The sequence below is a fragment of the Lonchura striata genome, chromosome 2, assembly GCF_050655825.1.
Source record: "Lonchura striata isolate lonStrDom1 chromosome 2, ASM5065582v1, whole genome shotgun sequence".
Taxonomy (NCBI): domain Eukaryota; kingdom Metazoa; phylum Chordata; class Aves; order Passeriformes; family Estrildidae; genus Lonchura; species Lonchura striata.
The window spans coordinates 133,768,075-133,782,416 of record NC_140704.1 but is presented as its reverse complement, the minus strand read 5'-3'; the positions used below and the strand labels follow the sequence as shown (position 1 = coordinate 133,782,416).

At 39.6% G+C, this 14,342-nt stretch overlaps 1 long non-coding RNA gene across 2 annotated transcripts; it reads left to right on the top strand.

Moving 5' to 3' along the window:
• Positions 1 to 123: 123 nt before the first annotated feature.
• LOC146768433 (uncharacterized) lies at positions 124 to 4,581 on the top strand. Of its 2 annotated transcripts, XR_014953006.1 has the most exons (3): positions 124 to 1,254; positions 3,698 to 3,868; positions 4,204 to 4,581. It is a non-coding gene; the product is annotated as an uncharacterized LOC146768433 (long non-coding RNA). The 2 variants fall into 2 exon arrangements; XR_014953005.1 differs by lacking the exon at positions 3,698 to 3,868.
• Positions 4,582 to 14,342: the final 9,761 nt, after the last annotated feature.

The following is a 14,342-nucleotide window of genomic DNA, read 5'->3' as shown; positions in this document are numbered from 1 at the left end:
GAGCGGGAGGCTGCCGGCTCCCGACCGACCTCCTGCGGATGTTTGAGAGACGTTCTTTGTGGGCGATCGCGGGTCTGTGTGCGCGCCCGTGGCTCTAAGTAAGCTCGCCCAGAGGTAATTCAGGATGGGCACGTTTTTAAGCACTTCTCTCTACGCAGCACATGGAAGGGAATTAGTGACATGTTTCAGTCTGAGGAGTTGTTCGTCAGCCTAGAAGGGTTTCCACCAGAAACGCTGTCAACACAAGGAGCCCCTTCCACCTTCTGTGTCAGAGTTTTTTGTGTGTACACATTGAGTCATCCAGAGCAGTATTTTTCAAATCTAGCCGGCTGCTCGGCAGCTCACCTGGTCCTCCAGGATTTCCAGCCGATGATGGATGCTGTCAGAGGGGAAGGGTGGCTGGGAAGGTTCTGAAGAGCGTGGAGCAAGAAGAGATAAAAGGGTACAGCACCATTAACTTCGATGGTGTTGCTCTGATACTAAAGTCTGCACTGGAAAATGTCCCAATGGGCTGCCTTTTTTTTTTTTTTTTTTTTTTCTCCCCAAGAAAATTTCACTTACATGCTATATGGCAGTTTCATTTTTCAAATTTCACATTATTGAGCAATACCATGTCTGGCTTTTCTGCAGATTAAAAATAGGTAGTGGGGCTTTCCAGTAGAAATCATGAAACTGCTGAACTTTCAGCTGAATTTTCTTCCCCAGCTCAGACAGGGACACAGGCAAGAGCCACATCACTGAGCTGCATTTCTCCTGCTGCAGAAGAGGCACACAGAAAGGGAGCAAGGAGCAGGACATGGAGCTCTGAGCACCCTACAGCATGACAATCTAGTCTTCCAGTTTTCCCTCAAATCCATCCAGTGCGTCAGCCTGAGCTGTCATGTAATTACTCTTAATGCACTGATTTATATAAGGTGTGGGCCAAGCCGTTTAACATGAGTTTTTTGGAAACAGGTGCTTGTGGCTTAAGCCACAAATCTCAGATTGCATGCAGCAGGGTGTATTAGGCCAGTGCTTCATATGTAAAGAATTCGGGCACAGCCAATATATAAATTGGCCACAAGTGTCTTCATTTTCAACTGTTGTCAGTTGCAGAGAGATCTTCACACCAGAGGATCTTTTATGTATGGGCTGGCCTGGTTCTTGTGAACCAAAAAGAAAATTGCTGTGAACCTTTCTCTTTGTGTTGTAAACTTCTGTAGATTTAACTTGTCATCTAAATCAATTTTCTTGGCATCAGAAGCAGCTTTGTGGGTAATTAACTTTTCTTTCATGCTTACAAATAATTTTATAACACCCAGTTGAATTAAGATGCAGCAGAAAGTTGGATACAGGCAAAGTGAAGCAGTCCTAGTGTTTCTGTCTGCGTATCTGTGTTTTAATTCTCTTCCTGAAGTGCAAACTGACATTGTTTTCTGAAAGGTTTACAAAGTGTAACAGCAGTGAGATGCTCTTTCTACCATGTATAGTAATGGAAAATCAGCACAAGACCTTAACTCCGGTTAAGAGAATAAGTAACCTGTTGTCTGAGGAAAGCTGGAAACTAAATGTTATCATGCAAAGCAAATTTAGTGCTGTGAAAGCCTGCCATAATTTTTTTCTGTTAACTTCCTATATCTTCAGAATTCTTTTTTTACTCTATTTAGCAAGAGGGGAAAATAAATATGAAAACGGTCCGTTTGCAAATCCGCAAACACTTCTTCCTAAGTATGTATAAAAAAAGTAAACACTTGACCTAATTTTTAAGTAGTTTTGAAAAACTTGGCTAAATGCCAGTAATTCTTGTTGTGTGTTCACTATATCGAAATGTCATTACAGATCATGTGTGTCAGTTTCAATGGAGTTTTTTGTATTTATCTATCTTTGCTCTTACATGTCAAATTTGTATCTTAGTACTGCAGAAGCAATCTTGCAAAAAACTAACTGCATAGAGAAGATGCATGGAAGGAAAAGGATGGGAGATCATGGGGTGTTCTACTGGAAGAAGTAGACACTAATGTATTTTACTATTTCACATAGAGTGATTATTTGTAATTTTAATTTAACTGAAAAAAAACTTATTCCAAAGCATAGCTTGTCTAAAATGACATTTATTTCTGCTCTCTAATTATAATCTTACTGTCAGTTATGCCAGAGCTGTGCTTTAAGTGTGGAGGAAATACCTTCTTCAGAAAATATGAAATAGCAGTGATACGCTGCAGCACTTGTCTTATACTGTGCTTCCTCAATTGCCTTATGATTTTTGAATGGACACTGTTTGCACACAGCTTGCATTTTCACTTCAAATCTTCACAGGGATCACATGAAAATTGAAGTAAATCTGTCTGATGTTGAGCTAATGCAAATAGTTGTTTCAGTAAGATTTTTACTTCAACATATCAGTGAGACATTTACACTATTTATGAAAGCTTCCAATAATGGACTATCTACAACTCCCTTGGCTTACAGGTTTCTCTCAAGCAATTTGAAAATTGCTGTGAACCTTTCCTTTGTGCTGACATTGAAATTCTGATGGAACATTATTGAGGTTGTAGCTTTGTTTAATATACAAAAATGCTCCAAAATTTTCAGCACTGTTGAATGGGGGTTTTTTTAGCAGTAGTAAAACATAGTTTTAAGAAAATTAAAAAGCAGTATTTTAAGAAATGATGAAAACCAGCATATATGTAGGTTCAGAGATTTACTGTCAAGTGAGATTATTCTTTAAAGGTGGCTTGCCTTTAAAAGCTGCAGTTGGAGATTTTTTTTCCTTTAGAGTTTCATATACAATGAATTACCTACTGGTAGTCAACTGTAGTTTGCTTCATGGAAGCCCACTTGTCTCTCCCACAAACTGTTTTGTTTTTTTTTTCAAATGCTCAAGAATCAGTTTAAAAATTGACAGAACTTGCAATTAGAACCTTGCAGTCTTTGTTGTGCTTGAGCTAAAATAAGAATCTGTCCACTTCTTACAGAGGAGTAACAGCCGAGTTCTGTGTTACAAAATGAAATTCCTAGAGATTTAATTAACATTATATATTTTTGGTCAGCAAAATTCAGTCATGTTATATTCAAATGGGACTTTAAATGCTTTGCTTTCAGTAACTTCAGAAAGTATTACAAACAATGAAAAGAAAATCTTTGTCTTTTGCTTCTTTATGAAATGAAATATATTTTGAAGCAGCAGCATCTTGGTTCTTCTAATAGATGGTAATGCAGAATACCTTTCCAGCTTTAGGTTACTTCTTTAGTACCTGCAAAGGGAGACCAAACCCAGAAATTTAAAGCTATTTAAAGGACAATTAAATGCTTTATTCTCAAATCTTGCCTTTTGTGAAAATGAGAATGAATATGCAGAACAGGTGATTTCTAAGTTATCCTGGTCTCAGCTTCTGCACTGGAAGTTTGTTTGGCTCCACTGTGTTGTACCCACCCCTCTTGGTATGTCACAGCTTTTGGATGTGTCCCTCTGGGATGTTACTATCTTTTCTCAATGTTTTGTACATATACATTATCCTCTTTATTAATTTCATTTGCTGCCTTGTTGAATTGTGTAGGAGCCCTTTTTGACTTTTCTCACACTTTAGCTGTTACTGCTGTGTTTGTTATCCATGAAGTGTTTCGCTAAGGAGAGCTGTGTTGTTTAGGGATGGGGGTTATAATAGACACTTTTCCATTAAGATTTTTTCTTGTGTGATTTTTTTTTTTTTAATTGCAGAGACTTCCTATTCTATGGTACACCAGGGACTGGAAAGACTCTGGTAGCTTGTGCAGCTGCTAATGAATGTAGCCAGGGTAACAGGGGAGTAATCTTTTTTATGAGAAATGGTGTCAACTGCCTGAGTGAATGGGTAGGAGAATGTGAATGAAAGTTTCATTCATTATTTGAGTAAGTAAGATTGAAACATGCCACATGTTCTGTCTGAGTTGTAACTAATTTTCTGTGGTCAAGAAGAAATTCTTTTTCATGTTTTGTCAGGTCCTTCCACTGAAATGGGACTGTCGGTGTTTCCTTTTCCAGCGGGGTCTTGGGGGTCTGGAAATCTTGGGATGTATTGGGAAATATTAATAATGCAAACAAGAATATTTTGCAAAGCACCACCATCCCCCTCAAAAAAACTCCAAACTAACCAGTTCCAGTGGTCTTGTAACCATGTTTTTCATGTATTTTCCCTTACAAACAGTGCTGTTTTCCTGATATCAGTGTTCCTGTTTTCTTTGTAGGCCTACCAGATGTGACCTTCAGTTCCTGGATGAGATCGATGTTCTTGCTCCCATACACACCAGCAAACAAAACCAGGTTCATAGGTGGTTAATGTCTTGTCATCAAGACATGTCCCAAGACACGTCATCAGGAAGGTGCTTGATCTTTGTGAAAAGAAGACCACAACCTACTTAACTTGCTGTGACACCTTCGTTGAACCTGAGAAGTAGTAATTCAGTGCTAGTGAATTTCAGATTATTTTTAAATGAGAATTGAAAACAATTCACTAAGCTTGAAATCAGCCTAAGCTCTGTATTGTATTATCTGTATTTAATGTCTTAAAATGAGGCTTTTGCAAATCAGCATCTTTTCATTAAAAGCTTGTCCTTTTTGAGGGATTGGTGGAAATGGTTATGTGGAACTGAAGAAAATTTACTAAACCAGTGAATGAAAATCGTATTTTTCTTTTACCTCAGTTGTTGGAATACTTCTGGCACTAACGGATGGCTTTGCCAGCGGAAAGGTTGTGGTAATGAGATCCCATTCTGGCAGAGCCATTTCAGGATGGAGGATGACACTCATGGAGGAGCCACCACCATTGCAATGGTTGCATTGCCTTGGTGTTGGGTCCATTCTTGCTTGCATGCTCAAACTCTTTGCAGAAATCAGAAGCAAATCAGTGCCTCCTGCTGCACACCCTATTCCTGCAGCGGTACCATACAGGACTTCCTGCTGAGCCCCACCTTTGTGTCTTCCAGGAGCTCACCTGCAAATTTTCTTCAACTTCCGGATTTCTCATTCCCACAATATCTTCCATAAAGATCTGCACCCAACCCAGCTTTCCCACACCAGCACTCTGTGTCTCTTGGGGACTCGGCACCTGCTCCAGGGGGCATGCCTGGAGTAACAAGGGTGGTCTGAGTTAGGGGGTGTCCCTGCAGCCTCCTTATGGCTCCAGTCCCATCCTGTCATCCTCAGGCAGCACTTGAGAGGACACTAGACTAAAACTAGCACTAGAAGCTGGAAATTAGATCAAGGTGCTCCAGCCCCAGCTGTCCCTGGACAGGGACAATTCCCGTCCTCCCTGTCCACAAGAAGAGACAGTGCATGGTGTTAAAAAGCCATGGAATGGTCCTGGAGTGACTGGGAGAGACTGAAGGCAACCAGGGAGACACAAGGTGACACAGGAGCTTCTACAAGAATGTTGATTCCAACCCAGGGACTCTGGAATCCCCTGCTACATCCCAACCTACTGCCATCCCCTCCTATACACACCCCTTTGGGGACCAAACCCTGGCAAGCTTATCCCAGCACTCTGTGCCTGCTCAGCCAGCATTCCTGAGAATTCCTCCCCCCACTCAACCACTTCCACCCAGTTCCACCACTGTGTCCCTGCCTTAATCAGTAAATGCTGGACTGATGCCAGAGGGATGTGTGTTTCCTGGGTGTCCCCATGCACTGGCTATGTGTCCCTTGGTGTTAAGTCCAGTCAGAACACACCCATGTTTTGATGGGTTTGTGTCTTCTATGGATCTGCTTGTCCGAAACTAAAAATCTTCAGTAATAGAAGGACTGATGAATGAGAATTAAGTATTTTTTAAATCATCTGTCATTCTGTAAAGTGACAAGATTTCACCTGTTGATCATCTCTTTTTATTTGCTCTTCTTTCATTTTTTTCCCCATGTTTGTGGTTTTGGCTCTTTTCCAGTTCTCTTCCATTTCCTCTGCTTTGCTGCCTGTGCTGCTGCTCCTTTTTCTTTTTCTTGCTGCCTTGACTCTCCAGCACTGGCACTGCTACTCTGCCTTCTAGCTTGACTCTCCAAAGGCTGAGGCTACAATTATCTGCACACACACAATAAATTAATTCAAAGTCACCCTTTCCCCATTTTTTTTCCTCCCAAATTTGGTCTGGGTTCCTTTTTTTGCCTCTGCATATGCTTACACCAAAACTTCTTTCAGCTGCTGACATGTCTGATAACATGTCAAAGGTTCTGCTTGAAGGTAGGACAGCTGCTGCTTTGTGAGTGTTGGACACACCAGGAGGGTCAGTCTGCTTCTACTTCCTTCTAGCCTATGATCTACCACATCTATTGATGGATTTCAATTGGTATATACTGGCCTCTACTGGTACCTGACACCCATTTTTAATGTTTATTGTCCCAATCTGGGCGCTCACTGACTGCACTGTGTGTTACTGAGGATGACTCTGACTGATCAGAACACTGACAATAGAAATGTTATAGAAGCTCAAGAGGAAGACTTCAGCATTTATGTGTCTTTTATATTCCCGATCTGCAAATTTGCTCACTGAAAAGGTCCTTTTGTCTTTTCAGCAGAGAGGGATGTTCATTGGATTGGAGGAAACACTGTTCAATAATTAGAATCATTGTTGATAAATTAGTTTTTAGCCAAACTAAGGAAGTGAACATGGGTGAACATGATCTGGAATTGAGAGCATGAAGTTCAATAGTGCCAGAAATGTTCAGCAGTGCCAGAAGTTTCTGGTGCACAACAATACTGTCTGGTTTGGGGATTTCACTGCTGTTACCTTGAAAATGTTGAGTTGGCTGGATCTGATGTTTCAACCAGTCTCTTTTCCACTCTCTAGAACAGTGAAGAGCCACCAATCTCCAGGTTAAAGAATAAACCACATTTCAGAGTACTCCAAATTAAACAGAACACTGACATTTTAGAACCCTAAATCTCTCTCTGTAGTCACACCACCAGAAGAAGGTGGAGGCAACAATTTTCTTTCTGCAGATGGTCACTAGATGTAAGAAAATAGGTCAGACTAGAAAAAAAAAAAATTTTGACATCTATAAATGAACTTTCCTTGCTGTTACTGTTGTTGGCTTGAACTTGCAGGTTCAATTGCAGGAAAATATTACATGCTCGCAACACCTCACCAATTTGTTGGTTGAGGATCCTTGGAAAATCATACAGGGACCACTGACAGTGGCATCTTTGCCTCACCTCTGCAGCTCAAACACCTTATCATCTACTCACACTTCAATGGAGGCTTTTTGGATTTCTAACCCTTCCCTGCCTGTCTTCAGAAGACCTTTGCTTAAATAAATGGTCCGAGTTCAATGGGTTCATATTTTCTATCACATTACCTCAGCCACTAACTTCTCTCTGTGTGAAGTTACTGGCTAGAAGAGAAGTCAGGAATTCAAGCCAGTAAATGGTATAAAATGGTCCATCAAGAGGAGACTACTGTGAGAGGGTGGGAGATGGGATGTATTTATTACTTGCTAAAACTGCAGACATTTAAAAATGAATTTATCATTCATGTTATTTGCATTTAGTTTACAGTCCTGGAAAAGTGTTATTATCATAGAGGTTACAGGTACGGCTGGCTCCTATGCTTCAAAGGCTCTAGGAATTCATGATCTCTCTCAATGCCATCTACATATTTTTGGGGGATAAAACCCATCAGGACCCAGAACCATGAAAAAAAGATGTCCTTTTTCTGTGTTGGTAACTGCAAGTCTGACAGCAGGCTCAGCAGGGACCAGCAACTGAAGGGGCCTGGATCTGACCTAAGCAGAAAATGTAAAGGAACTTTTCAGCTAACATATTTGATACATCTAAAGATTGGCAATAAAGACCATCACTCCAAGCAAAAACTTCACGGTAAAACTGTGAACTTCTTAGTTTATTAATTTGAACATTAATAATGTTTAAATTACCATATAGCCAATCTGTAAGTAGCTTCTAAGTAAATTCTGCTAAATTCCTTTTCCCTGATTTGGGAGAAAGTGAGGAAAATATTTTGAGAGGAAATCTCTTCAACTGGTGTTTAATACTTCATGCAGCTCAACGGACATGGGATGGGTTTTAATTATCAATTCTTCCACACAACTGCAGTCATATAAAGGTGTCCAGGAGACAAGCACTGACCCATTTTTCTGGCCACATGTGTGTACTCTCTCACACACACGGAACACCATTCTTGCAGCATGCAATATTCTCAAGATATCACAGTGCATGCATTATTCTCTAAGTATCACCATTTATATAGACTAGTTTCATGTAAGTGCACCACATCTAGTCATTAAACAACTAGCTTTTAGTAAAAAATAATAAGAATAAAAAAGCAAAGAGCATCACAAAGAATATTTCCATGAAGAAAATACTGTGAAACAAACATGGGATTTTTACTACTCTTGTGATTTTTGCCCAGTAGGTAAACCCTACAAGGTAAAACAATACAAAGCATACAGAATTAGCTAAAACTAAACACAAAAATCAAACAGACAATTTTCTGTGTTTCTAAGTAATAATAAAGTAGTTAATGTGAAAGAAAGGACAAAGTTAGCAGTTCAGGTGAGTAAAGAAAGTATAAATAACTCAAACCTTTTTTTGCATGCAGCCATTTGAAAACTTTGAAAAGACCACAGCATGCCAAAAGCAAGGGCTTGTGACTTAAATGTGCATTTGTTTTGTTTTTTTGTTTTATTTTTCTGATGTTTTGTTTTCCTCTGAATTACACTGGCTTTCTAATAGGAGTGTTTGATTTGTTTGCTATTACTGCAAGAAGTTATATCAATTCAGTTTATGATCAGAGGCCAAAAATCCTTTCAGGAACAAGTCAAGCTAGTCTGTCTGCAAAGACAAACCACCAAAAAAACCTAAAATTCCTGTTCAACAAGTCCAAAAAGATACACAGTTCTGCAGGTCTGGTGTCAATTGTTTCCAATTCCTTTATTTCTACAATATATGTGAGATTCTGAACTTCAACTGAAAAGAACTATCACTGTGTTTCCATTATGCCGTAGCCAAGTGCAGAAAAATAAACCAAATTAAGTGGATTTTTTCCTTATTACTTTGTCTCATCCTTCACCATGATTTTGCATGGTCTGCTGATAGCAGAGAGCCAGACAAGTGCCAAGAGCCTGACTCAACTGTCACATCTTGTCACACATCAACACCATTTCTGTTGGGTGCCAAATTTCCTGAAAGGCATTTAGGACTTAGTAAGAAGATATCATTACAGTACAGGAGGAGATGAGTGTCTGACATGGGGCAGTTGGTGAGTTCATTGGAAAGAAGCACCTGGAAAACATGAGCAAAATCACCATGGGGCAAAAGGAAAATAGAGGATGGACATGGTTTTTTTTTTTTCTTTAGAGTGAACCAGTATGAGTATTTTATGTAACTGTGCCAGAAGTGCAGATTTAAACTGAAAGACTGCAGGTCCAGGTTAACACTGGCCCTGAATGAGTCTTCAAAGGAGAAAGGAGAGATGCCAGTCAGAGGCTGAGGAAAAGAAAGTAAATAAATGACGGAGGAAAAAAGGCAGAAGAGATGTCTGTGCTTTGATAAGGGTGGCATGAGAAGGAACAGAAAAATTGCTTTCAAAGATTTTCTTATTATTTCATACAGTTTAATGAGGTTTTTATCCCAGGAAAATGAGAAGGGCATGACTCCAGCAAGCATGACCAAGTCTAGTTCTCATCTGGAAGCTCAGATAACAGTCACATTCACAACTTAAGGATACTATTAAATTTTTCCCCTCTTTTCCCTTAGGTATACCTTACTTTGCTGATACCAAAGTTAGGTACCCACTCCCATTATAGAATCATCCATGGAAGCAATTCTAGAAGACTATTTTCTGCAGCAACAGGCAGTACTGTAGCATATTATGAACACAAATTGATGGCAACTGCCTGTGAGAAATAAAAACTGACTGCAATGCATGCTCAAATGCATGCAAAACAGTTTAATCACCAACCCCTCCACTTCTTGCACATCTCATCTCAAGTTTCTGTGCACCTCAGGTGTCAAATCTGACCTGGGGCCCTCAGGCATGAAGGAAAGTGACAGAGAGTGATGATGCTCAAAGATTCCTACAACACCTGTGTGAGGTAGCAAAACTCTCAGGATATATCAAACTATTTTACAGTACCTGTAATAAACACTATTTTCTCATCAATCTTAGACAGCATCCAGTTAAACACTGTATGTTGCCAGGGGGAAAATTCCTTGGAAAATAAGGAAAAAAATAGTTCCCTTCTTCAAACTCAGTAGGCTGGATACCCTGAGGGCTGCTGGTCTTACTGTTAAAGACTGTGGCATTAAGTATCTCTGCTTTTTCCTCATCACATGTTATAGATGGGCTTTTGGAAGCTGGTCACTGAACTAATTTTGAAATTAAGGGTTTTTTTGTTTTGCTTATGAAACACTAAGTTTCTACGAAAGACTTTCCTGCAATGATTTTTTCAGAGGTTATTAAGCTCGAATTGTCCACAAGAAAATAATATGGGAAGGGAGCTTTAGCTGTGGAAGCTGGTTTGTTGTTTTTTGGGTTTTTTTTTTCCTGAGAGCTACTTCTTGGTGTAGAAGTGGTTCGTTACCTGCTGTTAGCTGAGTCAGGAGAATTACAGAATAAATTTGCCTCAACAAGTCAGAATTTTCTTCTTAGCTCAATATAAATGGTTCAGATAACTGTGTTCGTCCTTCTTTTCCCAGGAAAATTCAGTTTGCATCCTCCTATTATATTCATGTGAAAAACCATTAAAATGTCAAAGACAACTGAAAAATGGGTCAAAAAATGAAAGAAAGTGATTCTTGTGGCTAAGTCTCCTTCCAGAAATAAGAGTATCACATCTCCTAAACTGTCACACCTAAGCAAGGAGAGGGAAATGTCAGCTTGTAAAGAGCTCAAACTTCTGAAGATACAGGTTGAAATAGCAAGTGAAAGTCAAACTGGACCTTTAGTTCCTTTTGTCTTCCCAAGGCCAGTTACAGTATTTATTAGGTTTTTGCTTTCTTGAATCCATTGTTACTTCTGTTGTGCCTTGCCCAAATCAGCAGTTTCTTGCATAATGCTGCTGCCCCTCTAGTTATGTCGGCCAAACTCATGTTTTTCAGCAGCTGCTGGCTTTTTTTATTCTGTAGTTTGGTTTTCAAACAGTACCTAATTGAAAAATAGTCTCTTGGCTTTCATTTATTCTTTGAGTAGCTTCCCAGTAATAAACAGTGTAAGGTAAAAAAGTTCACTTCAAGCAGTGTGGACCCAGAGTCACATGTGAAATAGAATAATTATGTCCTAAAGTTTGCAATGCAAAATGTTTTTCCTCACCTAAATTACTTGGAGTTCTACCATACAGTGCTGTAATGGCAACATGACATTTTTCCCTAGTGCATGTTTTTTTTTTTTATCCAAGCTTCTCATTTTTATGGAGCTGTGACTTTTGCCAGAAAGTAAAAGTCAAGCATTTCCTAGTGAAAAAATGGTAACAGTTCTCTCTGTTTTTTCAGAGACATACCTATACTTCACTGATACTGTATTCCGAATAACGAGAAATATTAACTTAAGACATTGGTGTCACTGCAGATTTGTGGGTACACCCTATGGCTCATGCAAGATATTCTCAGGTGGAAGGAGAATCATGTGACAGGAAAGCAAAGAAAATTTACACATCAGGAGCATTTTTTGATTACCCTGAGCTTAGAGTAAGTCAGATTTAAATTTTGTTGATACTAAAGTGGGATGCTTTCTTGATACTTGTACAGTTGCAAATTCACTTGGTTGTTAACTGATGCCTATACAAACAATAATGGGAGGGATATTTAGCTTATTAAATAATTCAACCTGTAATGGACTATGACTCGTTTCCACAGCTGGTGTAGACAGTTCCTCTTGCTTTTAGTGAACTAAATTTTAGGAGACTAGTTTCTGTTCCTAATTTTTAATGTAAAAGGGCTCTTTACAATTTAAAATAGCCCACTGACAACCTCCTAATAATGTTGGTTATTAATGTCTTAGCAGTTTTTATGATGGATTGGGGTGGGGTTGTTTTGGTTTGCTGTTTGCGTGTTTTTATATATAGGAACCAGAAAAGGACTGATTTCAGCAGTGATAACTTCAAACCTTCAAGTTTAGTGACCTGAAGTTCATCCTGGACAAAATACTAATACTTGCTTTTATCAAATTCTTTCAAATCCAGTGTTAGAATTGTGCATACATGGAGTTGCAGTGTTACAAGGTTACTTCAGTCCCCCGCAGGAAAGAAGCTGCCATCCTAGGCTACAGCTGGGGATGTAGTCAAGAACGGGCCTAACTACAGCTTTGCATAGATTGGAGAAGGTTGGAGAAGGACCTGCCATCAGAGAATATTGCTATGAGGAAAATTTGGGAAACTACTGTGTTGAAGAGCTGGAGAATGGTCAAGGCAGAGGAGGCTGCTGTTTACCTGCCATGATGAGAACAGAACTTATACAGAATCACAGAACCATTTAGGTTGGAAAAGACCTCTGAGATTGAGTCAAATCTTTGACTGATCTCCACCTTGTAAACTAAAACCATAGCACTAAGTGCCACATCCAGTCATTTCTTGAACACTTCCAGGGATGGTAACGCCACCACTTCCCTGGGCAGCCTGTTCCAATGTTTAATGATGCTTTCCATGAAGAAATCCCTCCCAATGTCCAGCCTAAACCTCCCCTGGCAAAGCTTGAAGCTGTGTCCTCTTATCTTGTTGCTAGCTGCCTGGGAGAAGACTTTATAGGAGAGCGATTCCTTTGAGAGGACAGACAGGTCTGCCTCAACTGTCCTGACTCAACACATTCGGAACAAAACATGACTAAGTGCAGAAAGAGGCATTTGTAATGCTTGCTCCAGATCACAAAAATGAACAGAGGGAATGTGCAGCTGGCCTGGTAGCAGCAACAGAGCCTAAGCCTTTGCTCTTCATTTGGCACAAAGAGCTGCAGTGCCGGCATAGGAATTAAACATTTTCTTTTCACCAGACCTCTTTGCCACATTCAGAAACACCAGTGATAAGATACTGCAGCTGATCTGAAAAGTGGGCAGAACCTGTAAAGATTTTACCTTAAGAAAACAGCCAGTATGCTCCCAATCCATACTGATTCTTCTTGGTTTGTATCACCTTGATTATTCCACCTCCAGTAATACAGAAACCACGATCCTGAGCTGAACTAATTCAAAGAGAAATGTCTTACTTAGGAATAAAAAACTGCAGATTAACCAAGATCTGTATCACAAACCAACTTCAGACATGTAAAGCAAAATCACCAAATGAAGAACTTAATGACAGGTTCCTAAGATTTCTACCATGCTGAGAGTTTGTGATAAAAAAAGCCACAAATCTTGTTCGCAGAAATTCATTATGTAGCATTTTACACAAAAATACAGGATGTTGTTATACAGCCATGCATCTGGGGTGATTCACCCTGATTTAAAGGGAAAAAAAAATTCTCTAGGAAAAGCAGCTATTTACTAGAACAAGGATGAGGACAGAACAAACTACTGTATTTGTGCAACTGAATCAAGCTGAATGTTAGGAAGCATTAGTTTACCATAAAACAAACAGAAATCCTAAGAGATGATGAGTACAAAGCTACTAGTAATTTCCCATGAAAAAACCCAGACCAGTATCTTTAGAGAGAGAGAGAGGACTAAAATTACCTGAAACGTTCAGGAATGTTTTCACAGTACCAAAGAAAAGGAATTCAGGGAAGCCACACAGGAGTATGTCCTGAGAGATTTGCTGAATACTGAACAACGGGACAGTCAAACCCACTGCAATGACAGCTGTGGGCAACACCAGAGACGAGGCCAGGAGGAAGACACAGCCAAACCAGGAGCAGAGTGAAAACACCACAGATACATGTATTTTGTTTGATCCATGCTAATCCATACATTTTTATGTATGGGCTCTCTTCCTTGGTTGCAAAGCTATCCTCCCACTACCTCTAGGCACTTCAATGCACAGTTAAATAATTTCTGCTAAAGCTTTTCCTGACAGTTTTCTTGCATTCAAATATACATGCTCATCCTTCCAACTTTGAAGCATCACCACTACTTGCACGAAGCCTGCTCCTTGCACTAAATAGAACTACTTAGCTGATTTATAGGGCATTTGCTGTAACTGCTTTTGGGCACTAACAAAGCAGTCTTTTTTCAATTTCCTTTCCTCAGCAAAGAATCAGAACTGTCAGAGGTATCCATTAGCACAGTGTTTGTCCAAGAATTCTGTCATACTGCTGTTATTACAGGAAAGACTAGAAAAGCAATCTCAGACAAGGACATATGACTTGGCAGACAAGTGAAAAAGAGATATCAGCCTAATATTCCAAGAAGAAACTTAGCTGCCAGCAAGCTGACAGCTACAGTTCATGTGCATCTGC